The sequence below is a fragment of the Pyrgilauda ruficollis genome, unplaced genomic scaffold (genome assembly GCF_017590135.1).
Source record: "Pyrgilauda ruficollis isolate IOZ18807 unplaced genomic scaffold, ASM1759013v1 scaffold15, whole genome shotgun sequence".
NCBI lineage: Eukaryota > Metazoa > Chordata > Aves > Passeriformes > Passeridae > Pyrgilauda > Pyrgilauda ruficollis.
This window is the reverse complement of record NW_024513654.1, coordinates 9,455,440-9,467,400: the sequence shown is the minus strand read 5'-3', so window position 1 is coordinate 9,467,400 and position 11,961 is coordinate 9,455,440. Positions and strand designations below refer to the sequence as shown.

General features: G+C 40.5%; 1 protein-coding gene across 2 annotated transcripts in view; it reads left to right on the top strand.

Moving 5' to 3' along the window:
- SHOC2 (SHOC2 leucine rich repeat scaffold protein) overlaps window positions 1-11,961 on the top strand; it is a 63,033-nt gene that overhangs the window by 269 nt on the left and 50,803 nt on the right. Inside the window, exon 2 of one of the 2 annotated variants that reach the window (XM_041461226.1) lies at window positions 624-774. The exons of the other annotated variant lie outside the window; for it this stretch is intronic. The gene's annotated coding sequence lies outside the window, so the exon portion shown is untranslated. The remainder of the gene's footprint in view (window positions 1-623; window positions 775-11,961) is intronic. 2 annotated transcript variants of the gene reach the window in all.

The following is an 11,961-nucleotide window of genomic DNA, read 5'->3' as shown; positions in this document are numbered from 1 at the left end:
CGTATCTTCCTGCGGCGGGGCGGCCGGCGGGGAGCCCGTGCCCGCCCCGGAGGGGCTGCCCCGCCCGGTCCGCGGGGCCCGGCGCAGGTGGGGCGGCTTGGGCCGGGCCGGGGGCGGCCATCGCCCCCGCGGGGCTCGACCGAGGGGCTGCCGGGCGATGGCAGCGACCGCCACCACAACAACAACAATAACAACAAAAAGAAAGGAGGAAGCTCCGTCTTACAGCCTCACCTCTCCTCCTCCCCGCGAGCTCTCGGTGCCGGGAGCTGGCACGGAGAAACTGAAGCGAACTGGCGTGTGTGTAGTGGCGGTGGCGCTCCGGGTAATGATTACCGGCGTGCGGGTAATGATTACCGCTGCCTCTGCCCGTGTCGGTGCGGTCCCCCACCCTCTCGCACAGGCGTGAGGCTCTTTTCCTGTTTCACCCGATGTATTTATTGTGGCAGCTCTGATGGAGCCACAGAGAGAGAACCTGGTTTCAAAAGTCGTCGCCTTCCTGTCTAGCCAGGTGATTTTCCCGGTATTTAAAACAGGTGTGACAGAGAAAAGCGGTGTGACAGCTTCCCGCGTATATTTGTGGCTGTAGAAGGCGTCTTCACCGAGTTGTTCGTGTCTTTCCCTAGGAAATGCTTCAAAAGCGGTAGTAACCTTAGTAAGGTGAACGGCCGCCTTGACTAAAATTGCGACTGGGCGTGAGCTACACAGCAATTCAGCAGAACTGAAGTTTGGTGAAACTGTGTTGCTGCTTCACTTGTCCATCCTACTTAGGAGCAGGTATGGACGTGGACTAAAACGTCACGGTGTGTGAGAAAACAATTGTGAAGTGCTGAAATAGTACTGGTAATCTTTAAGTTGTGTTTTTGAGATGGGACTGTGGAAGCATTGCGTTCTGCACATGTGCAGACTTTGAGGCAGAATACTAATGATCGAGGAGTTGTAATTGTGTGTATTGTCATTGCTGCAGTACTTGGTGGGGATTTTTTTGGCTATCGGAATAGAAGTTAAGATGGTTTTGGTAGTAAATTACCTTTAGGGTCTTAATTTTCTACTGTTTCTTGTTTGCATGTTTGACTTATATAAACGGTGTGTGTCCTCCTAAACGGTGTGTGTTTTTCTTTTTTTAATCACTAATCATTATGATATACTTCTGTTTATAAAATCAAGGGCTTAAAGTAGGTGGTGGTCAAATTAAATCACACTGATTTACAGCCATATTTCAGGCATATGTTGTATGGTGATCTTGATATAAACCTACTCTGGTTTTGGGGAAGATTTACAGTATCTTATGAATTTGTTATTACACTTCTGTGCATACATTTTAATTTTAGTAACACCCTTATCATCTTAATTCCCCTTGAAAGTTTTTGATTTCACTGTTTTGTTTTCTATGCAATTATTCTTTGCTCTGGATGAGTAAAATGGGAGATAATTTTACTAATTTGAAGCCATATTCCTTTAATTTTAGGCTGTTTGCTGGCCATCAGCATTTCTGTAGATGTGGCAAGGCAAAGCATGTATATTAGGCAAAACTAATTTTATATGCAACCTTGTAATACACAAAGATGATTCCAGACAAAGCTCTCCTTGTGTCCACAGCCTTCCTTTGAGGAATATGGAGGGATCCTCAAAGAGGATGCTGTCTTCTTCCACGTCCCTCTATCTGCTCTTTCTAGAAACAATCCCTAGCGTTTTTTGTTTGTGGTGATGAGCAGTTCTGGTTGTGAGTAGCTGCTGTTCCTGGTGTAGTTTTTTCCTTTCCAGCGTGGCATATCTGTAAGGCAGGAGGTGCTGGGAGGGGCGTTCCTTTGTTATGTTGACACTTAAGTGCACTGACGGGTGTATTCTCCTCCAGGAATTTTGTATGATTGAAGGGATTCCTTCAGACGAGGAATATTTTCTGTAGCTGTCTCCCTGCGCTGTTAGCCTATGCACAGAAATTAATTGCTCGTAAGATCACTGCTGTGCGTGTGCCTTTTAGGAAACCCTTGGATTGATTGTGACTTGGCTGTGGCTTTCTAGAAAAGCATGTTTCTGCTGGAGCAGCGTGTGTGTGGCAGTCCTGGCTTGTCACTGTGCGAGTCAGCAGCTGTGTCCAGCACCTGTGAAATAGGTGGATGTAGATGCTTGTGTGTGGGCACGGTGCTCATGCATGGTAATTGAATTAGGGCTGTCAAAGCATCTTCTGCATGTTTGAAATAAGGATCACATTCCGCGATCCCTTCTTGACAAGGCTGAGGAAGCACAGTAAATAACCAAGCTCTGTTTTGGGAAGGTTTAGTATGGTAGCAAGGAAATAAAACTGCCTTAAGAGACCTCAGTGGTTCCAAAATACCACAGTGGAGAATTTGGGTGGGTGCTAGGAAGGAGCCATGTCTCTCTAGGAGCAGATTCTCCTTCGTCTTTGAGGAAAGATGAAAGCTTCTGTGTGCAGGAGGGGAAGGCAGCGCTGTCCCTTCCCGTGTCCCACCACAGCCCCTGGGAAGGCTGTCCCTGGTGCCCAGCTTTCCCCTTCTCTCGCCAGCACCTGGGTTTGGGGTATCTGTGCTGTTCCTGGGCGCAGGAAAAGCGGGTGCCATGTCCTCATGTCCAGCCCGCCATACCCTCCCGTTCAGTGTGGCCAGTGGCATTTCCCACCCAGAACGCTTCGAGGCTCATTGCTTGTGATTTTATTTTTCAGTGGATGCTCTTTTAATTGAAGTGAGGCTTGCTTTTCGCTCTGTTGTCATAATACCTTGTATTTATTTTTACTGCATGCAACTGCACCTCAGAGAAGATATTTCTGCCTCTTGCTTTTTGGTGGGTTTGTGTGTGTGTGTGTGTTAGAGGGCTGGGGAGGTTACAGAACCAAAGATTAAAAAGCCAGTTACAACTGATGGTACAGATAAAAAGAACTCTCGTTTTCGCGGAAACTGTACTGGCTGACATAGTCTAGTCTGTTTGATACAGTGGTCTTGCTGTCTTACAAAACAGACCGGGCTGAAATGTAACAGGTTGTTATAATAAGCAAGGTAATGTTTGCTGTATTAGCCATTGACCTTAATTCGCTTGTTTTTGCTGCATTGCTTTGCCTTGACTCTGTTGCGAAATACACATCACGTACTATTATAAATCTGGGAGTTCTCCAACATCAAATTTGGTTCAATAAAGGCATTTTCAGGATATCCAGGTCTCTGGATGAAAAGGGAATTTTAATTACTAAGATTTTTTCCATCGTTAACCTCCAGGTAATATATCTTTTGTATAGAAATTATGGACAGTTTATAATTTCCTTAAAAAAAGTGAGTTTGTGCCCTGTGGTGATTTTAGACTGTTTTAAGATTGTCGCAGTTTAAGAGGTACTTTACCTTATTGCTCTACAAGAGAAATGAGAGAACAGAGCCCATCACATAATTGCAGACATGCTGACTGCTGTGAGGATGTATTAAGAGGCTGTGAATTGGTGTAGATAAATACTAGGATGCATGGTCAAAGAACTTTTTAAAACGATCTAGCTTGTCTGTGTATTTGGTTGTTTTAGTATTGTTTTACCATTAAGGTGTACATGTTGGAAAAAAAAGGTAAATACTTGAGTCTATTAGTTTGCTTTTTGCTTTCTCTACAAAAGCGTAGTCTGTTCTCAGAGTGGATGTGCATTAGATCCTGGTTTGCACGCCTGCCTCCCTTTCTGCCTCAACCAGTGCTGGAGAGCATTTTTTTTTTTTGCCACAGGAAAGTACGTCCCCGTTTTTTATTTACTGTTTTTGAGCCAAGTTGAAAGTTTGCTGCTGTGTGTTAGTGGTGGGGGGGTTTGCCGGGAGGAGCAGCCCTGGGGACCGAGTTGTGCTCCAGCCCAGCTGCTGTCTTGTGAGACATGAGGCTGGCGCTCGCATTAAGTTGGTCGTAGCTTGCTCTCACCTTTGCTGTGCTAATAATCATCTTTTCGTGCTTTTGTGCCCAAGGACGCTTCATATTCCAAGTGTGCACAAGAGGTGCGGTGCGATCCAGCAGGCAGTATTTCCATGGAGCCCTGTTGATCCCGTAGATATTGTATCCGGTTCAGTGGACCTGCCTACCCTGTGGTCGGAGGCTTTTTGTTATGCATGCATCCTAATTGTTCTTGCTGTCGGCATTGTGCGCTGACTGAAGGGGCTGTGCACCAATGCAAATAGCCTTTCTAATACCTTCCGCATTTGCATTATAATGGCTGCATAAATGTTGCAGCACATCTCAATTCACTCACTGCTTTGACTGCTCGGCTTTAAAATAGGTTCTTTCTGTAGCACAGATCTTGTTCGTGGTTGGTATCGCTTTGGAGAGGGTTTCTGAAGTGCATCCCTATTAAATAGTGAGGCTTGTTTGTGATGAGGTGCAATTTTAACTTAGCTATGTTCTAGTCTCCCACTCCTTTCAGCCCACAGGTTGATACATGCACTTGGAGGCAAAAAATTTTCAAGCTTTAGCAGTTTTTCACCAACTATTTCTAAACTCACTATATTTGGGGTTGCAAAACATGTTTGCTTGAGGTTTTGTTTTGCATTAATTCCAGAGATCCTATGGAGGTCTGTGAGAATATTTTCTACAAGAGGAATGTGAAACATTGTGTCACTGTTGTTTTGGTGCTGAAACATTTGTTGACTTATTGAAAGTGTCGATACAGGGATGTGACTGAAAGCAGACACGCTTTTTTGGGAGCTGGTGGCAGATTGCCATCACCTGTCTGTCAAAAGTTTGTTTTACGTAGTTGTTAAACAGAGCAGTGATTAGTATCACGTACTTGACTCTTAGTGATTAAAAGATGCACAGAGACCTTTTAGTTTCATCAGAGAATGCAGTTTTTCTTCTGGCTATAGACTTGTTATTAATGCAATGTGTTAAATTTTGGGAATGGTAGTACATGAAACTATTATTACTATTTTTTGGCTAATCTGCTTTAATCCTAGGGTTCACTCTGTTTTATGTGTTTTAGTGTATGAAGACTGCAGCAAGAAAGGTATGCTTAAATCAAATGTTAGGGTATTTTTAATGTATCTGATGTTAGTAGCTTGTCACTCTTCCACTTGTTTGCACATATTAAAGAAGTATGAGTAATTCAGGTTAAGGATATGCAGAATGAGCTTGTTGTAAGAATTAAAATTACAGAAACTGTTTTCTGAAACAGTAAGTGACAGTATTGTAGGAATCCTAAATTTACTTAGGGCTTCTATATGATGATGGATGATTCACTTATATATGAAGTATTCTGTGTAATGCTGCAAACAACATATGTGTTACTATAATACAGTACTTTTAACACTTATCCTGTCAAAAAATTGTGTCTATTAGAAGTTTAGAATAACTATAGTGATGGGCATGAAAATTAAAGATTAAATAATGTTATGTGAAAGCATAAAAATAATCTTGAAACCCCAATACCTGTGAGCACTAAGCTGTAGTGTATCTATACTTTGTGTACCAATAGGTTCGGATTTTAATTATCTATTAGATATTACAGATAATGTTGGTTTAGTACATCAAGAAATATGGCAAAACCACTTCAGGATTTGCAGTTGTATGTAGATCTGTATTTTCAGTGTCTCCATCCTAATAGGAATTAACATTAAATCAGAAATTGAAGAGTTTCATGAGAGTTTGAATGGTCAGAACAATCCATTGGTCTGGCATGTTGTCTTGACTGGGAAGAAAAGTAACTTTATTTATTACTTTTATGGAGAAATACCTGACTGGCAGCCAAAACAACCAGGGCCCGATATTTGTTTGTAGCTGAGGTACAGCAATGATTGTGGGGAGTCAGATTTCTCTCTTTTGCTTTTCCTTTCTCTTGCCTGTGCCTCAGCCATTTAAATCTTGGCAAATAGGGGATTTTGCTTTCTCTTTGTTACAAGGCTTCTGTCCTGTAACTGTAGCATGTGAATTGTCCAGTCTCCTACATAACAAGATTTCTGACTGTTGTAAATTTTTTTGATGCTGAAAGTTATAAACTGTTTTGTAATACACAGCATTAATCGTAGTTATTGAGAGTTGTCCTGGGAGGAAATACTCATGTTGTGTCAAAATGCTTAGAGCAAAAAAAAAAAAGCTCTTTTTTTACTATTTCTTAACTGTTGCATAGACTTTTCTTTTATAAACAAAAGAAAGCTACTCAGTGTGTCACAACTTAAAGCTTATATTGCACAGTAGTGAAGGTTGTAGTAAATCTATAGATAATTAGCTAAAACTCTGTGTACAGTGCAACTGCAGGTGCTGAGTAAAGTGCATTGTGCTATGGAAAGGTTCAGACTCTTAGCTTCAGTCTTCCTTTTTTGTTTGTGTTACACCGAATCTGGCATCATTCCATCCTCATTAAAAAAAAGAACACCTTGTAATCTCTCTCAATGCTTTTCTCCCAACTCAACTCCCCCCCAATCAACCTGCAGCTGTCCAAGGCAAAGAAAAAAATTGAGCAATCGTTATTCCCTTCATTAGATGAGAAGTTGTGTTTCTGAAATTGTGGTGTTGGAGTTTTGTGCTTTGTTATATTCCCCTTCCCCCTCTGCTGCAGAAAAGCAGAACTATGCATTTCTTTTAATTCCAAGGGATAACTGCACAGCCAGGAGTCTTTTGCAGATTGCTGCAAATACCAGCTCCTGTTTAGAAGCGTGTAGTTACAGGAGTCACTGTGTGTAGCGGAGAGAAAATGACTTCACTAGCAAACTGTATGTCTCCTGGAGGCATCAGGTGGCTTAATATGTAAACAACGGTCCACTGCAGTCAAAAATAGATCTTTATAAAAAGAAATAGTGCAAAAAAGTATCCTCCTAAACAAGGAAGTGAGTGGCTAACAGAGAATTCATCTCTGTAGTCCTCCAAAGTGCTGATCATAGCAGAATATGAAGGGTTTACCATGAAAACCCATTTTGCTGTTTCTTCTGATGTAGCACTTAAGAGTATATGACTTTTAAAAATGGTTCATGTAGAGAAATGACTGTACAATCAAAGGGTTTAAAGCCAAGAATATATAATATGCATAATTTGTAGTGATTTGCACAAATTTCTTATTGAAGGGATGTATGGGTTAAATGAAACCTCAGCTCAAATGTTCTTGTTAATATGTTAAATTGTGACAATTGCTTTTCGAGTAGTTCTTCAAATCTGATGGCTATTGTTCAGTACTTACAAAACCAAAAATATTACTTATTAAAGAGAACTTTATAATACTGGCAGGTGCATGAGCTTTCCTGAATTTAAAATTGTACATTTAATGAAAAAGGAAATTCGTGTTAGTAAACAGCACAAATGAAAATACCTGGGAGCTTGTTGTAGTGCAGCAGATTTTATTTTGGTAAGTCTGTTCATGTCTTTTGAACTCTGATGGTGTGCAGATGATCACAGATTTCAGGTAATCATATTTGTTTTTCACGGTGGGCTACATACTTGCTTTTTGGAATACTCAAAAAATTGTTTGGCAGCTTTCTTTATAGCATATTGTGTGTGGCAGGCCTAGCTAGGAGGGAACAAAAGTTTAAATATTATACCTATGAGATTTAATTCAGAATTTAAATGCAACAAGATGGATTTTTTTTCCCCTATGATTTCATCCATAAATTTACTTTCTATGTTTTAGGTCATCATTAGGGACATTTTTACAGTAGTAATTTCTCTTTTCTCTTCCCCATAAGAAGTCTTCAGATAAATCTTTGTAATTTTTTCTTGCATTTAGGCTATATCCTGTCTTGTCTTTTAAAACTTATCTCTTTGCAGGGCAGCTCTTTGGAGAAGCCCTAAGTCATACCCAGATATCGAGGTTTCAGTTACATGTTCTCACTGTAGTATCATGTTTTCTTCTTCTAAACTGAGATGCTGTTTATTGAACCAATTAGCTGCTGGGTACAAGCCAGAACTTTCTCCTGAAATCAGAATTAATGAATAAACAAATTCCTGTGGAAGGATTCCTGTTCTCACCGGGCGGTGACAGCTAACGTGTGACAAGGACACGGTTCGTGTCCCATCGCCTCAGTGCCCGTGTGTGTCTGGGTCTGTACTCAGCCCTGCCAAAATCCGTGGGGTAAACTTCTGAGTATGGATCACAACGTTCACATCACATATTTGATGGCATGTCTGTCTTGGGCTGTTTTTGAAACCATTCCAGCTCTTCTGTAGTCAGCAGATGGGATGCATACGCCTTCATTAACAAGCAGTTAACTCCGCTGGTAGGGCTGAATTTTCATCACGCTCCGGGTCTCTGGCTTGGCTCTTTCTGCATTCCAGCTCCCACTGTTTGTTCTGCTGTCTCCAAGATGAAATCGACAGGAGTGTTACATGCTCCTGCCCTCCTGTGGTAATGAAAACCCAAATGTTTTTGTCAAAATCAGGTTGTGTAAAAATAAAAGAGAGGGAGAGGAGAACAAGGAAGTAGTTTTTCTCTTCTGGAGCAGCTGCTCACATCTCAAGATGTGCATTTGCCTTTGGTGAGGTATTCTGCTTCAGAAGCCCTGGAAAAATCATAGTTATTTCTGAATTTGCGGTTGCAGTATCAAAAAGAACTTGTAGCCTTTTATAGTCTTGAATAAACTTTCTTGCCTTTATATGTGATGTGTATTATCCCTTTTGCATTAGAGAAATTAAAGCACAAATTACAGGGGAGGTTTTTACCAGCACCAATGGCAGTGGGATAGCTCTGCCTTCCCTCCTGTGAGCCAGTGGGAGCTGAAACCCAGTCCTGGACGTGGCTTGGAGACACCAAGCTCACCATGGCTGAGGAACAGAGGTGGACCCAGCCCCAAGTCCTCACTCCTCCCAGCCAAGTGAAGGTGGAGAAAGGCAAATGGGCACAAACCCATGGCTGCAGCGAGATCTTTGTTGACTGGAGGGACCACAGAGAGTAGTGTGTTGCATCTTTGAATGTACAGTGTGGTAACAAGTAGTCATGCGGCCTGAAAGGATCCTGAAATGGTTGTAATCTCTATGTGACCTCTTATTTCTTAATGGGCCTCTGTATTAATAATAGTAAAAGAAACTTCAAAACTCGTGGTGTATATAAACTATGGGCATACACCCTCAGTCTCTGTAGGCAAATCTTTGTGTTGTTCTCAACCTGTAAAGTCTTGGAATGAGAAATCTGTGTTTGTCACAGCTTTCAGTCCTGTGATTTTCAGTGTCTACTGAAACTGGTTTGTTTTGTTTTTTCCACTTAAACCTGCTTTATGTTAGCAGGGAGACTTTCACAGTTTGCATGCTGTTGGTTCTTTCGGCCAGCTTGCTGTCTGTCTTTCAGAAGTATTTAATATAAGCTGATCAGTTGTATACCATGGTAATCTAAAAGTATCCTTGAGAGCTGTTTCTACTGATTCTCGCATTGCTTTGTACTTTTACAACATGGTTTTTGCTCCCTCTTCATCTTTGAACTACATAATTAATAGTTGAAGTACCTTCTGACAAAAAGAAAAAAGGGTCCAGAATATTTTTTGTTTAATCTTGGCTGTAAATGTCTTATTTTGTGACACAGAAACAAGTTAATGCAAGGCACAAGGGTGTAGAGAGCATGAAAGCTACTCATTGCTACTGCTTGTCTGTATTCCCTTATCCTGAGGTAATGTGAGGTATCCTGCCTCCGTTCATCTTAATGCACACATTCAGGTATGTGTGCATGCCTGAACTTTTTCCAAGTCACTGGTGTGCTTCCATCATTGAATTAGTCTGTTTGCAAGACTAGAGGTATAAAGTTTTCTAATAGAAGTAGGGGGAGAGAGCGTGGAAAGTTTGTATGTGAGTGCCACTTTCAAATCGCCGTTTCTAAATAGAAATTAATAATGATTTGAACTTTCTCATGCACTTTTCCAGTGATAGAGCAGTGACTTGTATGTCATGTGAGCAAACAGTTCTGCTTGGGTTCTATGTGGCTGTAAAAGTTCATGGACTGAATTTCAAGTTTTCTAGGTACAGAGTGTAAAATTACTGCTGAGACTCCTTAAATCCCTTCCAAGAGAAAGTTTTCTTTCCTGTGTAAGCAGCTTTCTCAAGTAGTGGAGGGTGAGATCAGTAACAGCTCTGGATATATCTTAGTTATGATTTTTATGTAAATTCGGTGTTGTAGCGTGATTTATAACTAAATGAGGCTGGGAACTCAGGAACATACTTCAAGTGTGTGTATATATTCATCCCCTACAAATGTGCTGCTCTTCAGTTACCACAAGTAAATGGGCAGAACCTGATTAATAGAATACAATTACTTATGCTGAAAGTAATATTTTCACCAGTTTTTGACCACTTTTCAGGTAACTACTCCAAAATAAAGTTTTTGATGCATTACAGAGATGATTAGTCCAGAATCACAGCATTTAGGATTCATTTGGATTCTCATTTTCCTTGCTGCCAAAACTCTTAATTACCAGCTAGTGAGCACTAGCACAAGTTCTCTTGTCAGTCAGATGTGGGAGGCTGGTTGTATGGCCCTTTTTCTCACCTCCTCTTATCATGGACACTTTCCATCCAAGGCTACTGCTTGGTTTTGATTATTAGTATCATTATTAATGTGCAGCTTTTACCACTGCCTAATGCTTGCAGACAAATACAAATAAAATATCCTAACTTGAATAGCAGTGACAAATGAAAGCTTAAACAGGTGATCACAGAGCAGAGTAATTAGCCAGTGCAAAGGTCAAACTTTTCATTTGCCTTAAAGGGTCACTTGCCTTAAGGGTCACTTTTCAGTATGAGGTGCTCTCACATGCTGACAATAGTTATTATTATGCTATTATAACTGTGTATATATGTATATATATATACATATATATATATATATATATATATATATATATGCGCACATACATATACAGGTAGGGGGAAGAATTACTTTTTACTTTGTGAAGTTTACCAAAGTCACTTGTGGATCACTCCCAACTTTGTTTTGGTACTTCTGGTGGCAACTAGTGGTACTTGAATTAAGTAATGTGGCTCTTATGCAAACCTCCTAATATTTGAAACAGTATCTAGAAATAATAAATAACAAATAGAGAGCTCCTGATGATAATACAGATGAGGAGGAAATTTTAACTGGAACAGATGGTATTTTTTCAGCCTAATTTTGATTTTTACTGTGTTATCTCCCTTTTTTATTTAACATTCAGCCTTTTGTATCTCTATTAGAAACTTCATTTATTGTATATGCAGGCATGACTAATATGTTGGAGCATGCAGGGCAGCATGGCTTGGAAGCATTCCACAGGCCAGAACTGCCTTGCAGGGCAATGATTTGCTTCCTATTTCTAAAGGACAGGTGGAAGGGCTGTTTGGGCAATAAATACTTTGTCACTGAATTTTTTCTTAGATAGCACTTTGTAGTCCCATCTAGACATAATGGTAGCATGGCTAAAGGATGAAGGGCATAGACAATTTTCTCGCAGATTCCTACAGTTATGGTGTGTTTATAAATATGAGAAGAAGTGGACCCGTAGAAACATCCATTGAAGATACCACATTCTTCTGGAGAGAGATGAAGAGCTCCTGAATCAAAATAATAATTTATTGATAAATGCTAGAAGTAGGAACAAGATGGTGCTGTGTAAGATCATGCTGTAATGCAGCCCACAGTGATGAGTCTGAGTGTTGGCAGGGATCATCTGGTCTGGATTTACTGGTAGTGGTATTTGCTCTGCAAAATAAGCTAAAAGTTGGTTGTGAGAAAAATGAGCAGTGAAACACTATCATCTGCACAGATCTGATATGAGAAATTTAGGAGTTAGAGGACAGGACACAGTGTGTCAAAAAGAGAGGCTGTGGTTAAACCTTTTTCTCTCAGTCGTATTTCCAACTGGTAGTCCTCACAAACATGGATCAAATTTAGCCTTATAAAGCAAGAATCATTTAAAATGAAGATTTCCTTCTTTGCATCATGTCTGAATTTGATCCCCATAGGATGCTGATCTAAAATAAAGTGATTTAATATGTGTATTTGTTTTTAAAAAATTGTTAATTCCTGTTTGTAGCATTTAAGTGTGCTTCAATACT